At 38.3% G+C, this 4598-nt stretch overlaps 1 non-coding gene across 1 annotated transcript; it reads left to right on the top strand.

Moving 5' to 3' along the window:
- The first annotated feature begins 3966 nt into the window (after positions 1-3966).
- LOC136204428 (small nucleolar RNA R71) lies at positions 3967-4073 on the top strand. Its single transcript, XR_010675269.1, has one exon. It is a non-coding gene; the product is annotated as a small nucleolar RNA R71 (small nucleolar RNA).
- The last annotated feature ends 525 nt before the right edge of the window (positions 4074-4598 follow it).

The following is a 4598-nucleotide window of genomic DNA, read 5'->3' as shown; positions in this document are numbered from 1 at the left end:
CACTTTGTACTTGCATGAGATGTTCATCGGGGAAATCATCTCGAATGCCTGATATTTCACCGATGCCCAATTACAAACGTCTAACTCGTTCATTACGCCGCTTTAGGCACTTCGAGACAAACAATCTTGTTAGGCTCTAAACGGGCAGCCCCCATAGAAGCCGTGGCAAGCAATTCTTTCACATTTCCCAAAACTCATTCGATTGCTCGTGACGGGATGGGGAAAGATAGGGGTAGGGACTCTTGATGTAAGGTAAGATGCAAGCGGTCTAACTCGGGTAAACAGATGAGCCGGAGTAGGTAGGCAACTATCCTACAGGGTTTGAGAGTCTTGATAGGTGGGAGACTGCTGACGCGTTCGATCAAGATAGAGACAAGCGGGGCCTATGATGTGTGACGATGGTGAGGTCTTTCTAGCCAGAGCTAATCCCCGAGGACGGGATGACTCGGAGGGGAAGATAGAACAGAACCTGTCAGTTACGCCTTTAGGGGACGCTACGGTGCCTTAGCTGGTTCCCGATCCTCCTCCAAAAGTTCGACCAATCGTTCGAGCTGGAACCCGCCAGGGATACGCATCCTTTCCAGCTCCCTCAACCGACTGAGTCAGTCGGCCAGGTATTGGTTGCACACCTTGGAAATCCGCGGTCGGTGTGAGTAAACATTGAATTTCGTTATTCACATCACGTTTTCATCCTCAAGTCTTGATAGATGATCGGCGACCAGGTTTTCAACTCCCTTTTTGTCTTTAATCTCAATGTCAAATTCTTGCAATAGTAAAACCCATCTAATAAGACGTGGTTTTGCATCTTTCTTAGCAAATAAATATCGTAAAGCTGCATGATCAGTATAAATGATGACTTTAGATCCTAACAAATAAGATCGGAATTTATCACATGCAAAAACTACTGCTAACATTTCTTTTTCAGTTGTGGTGTAATTTAACTGTGCACCGGACAAAGTGTGACTCGCATAATATATAACATGAAGTTTCTTATCCTTCCTTTGACCTAATACACATCCTACAGCTAAGTCACTCGCATCACACATAATTTCGAAAGGTAGATTCCAATCGGGTTTCGATATTATAGGTGTACTGACTAAAGCCGTTTTCAATGTATTGAAGGCTTGTAAACAATCTTTATTAAAATCAAAAGTTGAATCCTTCATAAGCAAATTAGTAAGTGGTTTGGAGATTACAGAAAAGTTCTTTATAAACCGTCTGTAAAAACCTGCATGACCCAAAAATGATCTTACTCCCTTAACAGTGGTTGGTGGGGGTAATTTTTCTATAACTGAAGTCTTTGCTCTGTCCACTTCTAAACCTTTATCAGAAATCTTATGACCTAAAACAATTCCTTCGTCTACCATGAAATGACATTTTTCCCAATTTAATACTAAATTCGTTTCCTCACATCTAGACAATACTTTATCTAAGTTTTGTAAACATGCATCGAAAGAATCTCCATAAACTGAAAAATCATCCATGAAAACTTCCATTATGTCTTCAATGAAGTCATTAAATATTGCTGTCATACATCGTTGAAATCTTGCTGGTGCATTACATAGACCAAAAGGCATTCTCCTATATGCAAATGTTCCGTAAGGACATGTGAAGGTTGTTTTATCTTGGTCATCCCGGTAAATGTAAATTTGAAAGAATCCGGAATAACCGTCTAGGAAACAATAAAATGCATGTCCGGCTATCCTTTCGATCATTTGATCAATGAAAGGTAGAGGAAAATGATCTTTCCTAGTAGCTTTATTTAGGTTCCTATAGTCTATACAAACCCTCCAACCAGTGGTGGTTCGTGTAGGTATCAGTTCACCTTCATCATTTCTTACAACAGTTATGCCTCCCTTTTTAGGTACACAGTGGATTGGACTAACCCACTCACTATCCGAGATCGGATAAATGATTCCATTTTCTAAAAGTTTAGTAATCTCATTTTTTACTACTTCTTTCATGTTCGAATTTAAGCGTCTTTGCCTATCCGCTTTAGGTGGCTTATCCTCTTCTAAGTGAATTCTATGCATTACTATACTAGGATTAATTCCTTTTAAGTCTGAAATTTGCCATCCCATACTTCCTATCCTATTTCTAACAACTTCTTTCAATTTTTCTTCTTGATCGCTTGTTAATTTGTTAGAAATAATTATAGGTAGAGAATCGCCTTCGCCTAAGAAAGCGTACCTCAAATGACTGGGTAACTCTTTAAGTTCTAATTTAGGGGGTGTTACAATTGAAGGCGGAACTGGTTCATCTTCTCTAATCAAAGGCTCTGGGTCCTTATCATCTAATTCCTCATCTATTATAGGTTCAATTATTTCTTCACTTTGAATTACATCATTGACACATTCCTCGACTAAATCAAGTTTCATACAAGAGAATTCCTCCATAGGGTATTTCATCGCTTTGTTCATGTTAAACTCGACCTTATCTTCTCCTATCCTTAAAACTACTTTCCCTTCCGACACATCTACTAGAGCGCGTCCCGTGTTCCTAAACGGTCTACCAAAAATTAAAGGGCAGTTTACATCATATGCAAAGTCTAATATAACAAAATCGGTAGGAAAAATAAATTTATCGACTTTGACTAAAACATCTTCAATTATACCATATGGCCTCTTAGTGGTTTGATCCGCTAATTGCAAAACCATATTGGTACGTTTGATATCTTCTTCTAAACCTAACTTATTAAAAATAGACAATGGCATTAAGTTTATACTTGCTCCTAAATCACAAAGACAACTTTGGAATTCAATATCTCCCAACTTACACGGAATAGTAAAACATCTGGGATCCTTGAGTTTAGTGGGCAAATTACTTGATACTATTGAACTGCAGTCTTCACTTAACGAAATGGATGAAATTCCTTCCCAACTGATTTTCTTTGAAATCAAATCCTTTAAAAACTTACCATAGTTAGGAATTTGTGTGATTGCATCCATAAATGTCAAATTGATGTGCAAATTTTTGAGTTTATCCAAAAACGTTAGAAGTTGTTTATCATAGTCCTTATTTCGAACTTTGTGTGGAAAAGGTGGTTTGGGTACAAAAGTTTTGGTACCTGCGTCAGATGGTGAATTATTTGTGATTAAGATATCTTCTTTGGACTTTGGTAAATCAGTTCCCGGTAATGTTACATCTTTGGGCATTTCAGACCCTTGATAATTTTTTCCTGAACGAAGAGTAATAGCCTTCACCTGCTCTTTCGGATTTTCTTCCGTATGGCTGGGAAGACTTCCCTCTTTTCAGGATGGAATTGATTTAGCAAGTTGACCAATTTGAACCTCCAAATTATGGATGCTAGATGAGTGGTTTTTAATAAGCTGATCGAATTTGTTTTCGATCCGTTTAAAACCATCGTCGTGATTACTTATTTTTCCACTGATAGCATCTATAAACTTGTCGATTTTAGAAGATAAAGTGCTAATCGTATCTCTTGACTGATTTTGATAATTAGTGGTACGATTTTGATTAGCACTGGCATTATTGTTACTGTTATCTTTCCGGTTAAAGTTAGGATGATTCCTCCATCCAACATTATAGGTATTAGAATAAGGATTATTAGTTTGGTTTTGCCCTTGGACAAAATTTACCTGTTCGATCTCACTCATATTTTCGTAGTCCATATCCGTTTGGACTGGATTACCATTGGTATCGCGTGGTGCCATAAACTTGTCAATTTTGTGCGATAAAGCAGAAAATTGGGCTTGTAGCATTGCGACTGGATCAAGTTCAACTATACCTTTAACTGATGGTGTGGTTGAGGATGATGGTTTTTCCATCGGCATATGTCCACGTTCCGCGGGCCACATACTGCTGTTGATTGCCATTTCCTCCAAAAGTTCTCTCGCTTGGGCTGATGTTTTCTTCATAAATAGCCCTCCCGACATAGCATCTAATGAACCCCTAGTTGTAGGATTTAGTCCATTGTAAAATGTTTGCATTAAAAGTTCAGCGGGTAATTGGTGGTGTGGGCATAAACGTTGAAGTTCTTTAAAACTTTCCCAAGTTTCATAAAGAGTCGCATTGTCATTTTGAGAAAAAGATGTTAACTCCTTTATGACTCTTGCGGTTTTTGCTAAAGGAAAATATTTAGATAAAAACGCTTGGGCTAATTGTTCCCAAGTGGCAAAAGTTGCGGCTGGCATAGAAGTTAACCATTCTTTGGCTCTATCCTTCAAAGTGAAAGGAAAGAGGCGAAGTTTGATTGCTTCTGCAGTCACATCTGGAATTTTAAAAGTATCACAAATTTCAAGGAAATTTGTTAAGTGGGTGTTAGGATTTTCGTTAGGTAACCCGTAAAATGTTACATTATTTTGCAACATATTAAGCAAAGCTGGCTTAATTTCAAATTGGTTTGCGGTGATTCTGGGTCTAACGATACTATTGGTTACACCGGCCACACCTGGCCTAGCGTATTCCATAAGTGTTGGTGGGTCTGCCATTTTTTCTGGCTCGGTATATGTTTTTACTGGGGTCTTATTTTTGTTTTTCTTATTTTTCTTGTTCTTCCTAATGGTTTTCTCAATTTCTGGGTCTATAGGGTCTGGTACAATGCCTGAACTTCGAGAACTGCGCATGAACCTGAAATC

This window comes from Euphorbia lathyris, chromosome 8 (genome assembly GCF_963576675.1).
Source record: "Euphorbia lathyris chromosome 8, ddEupLath1.1, whole genome shotgun sequence".
Taxonomy (NCBI): Eukaryota; Viridiplantae; Streptophyta; class Magnoliopsida; order Malpighiales; family Euphorbiaceae; genus Euphorbia; species Euphorbia lathyris.
Note: the sequence above shows the minus strand (reverse complement) of the source record. Positions and strands in the feature narration are given on the sequence as shown.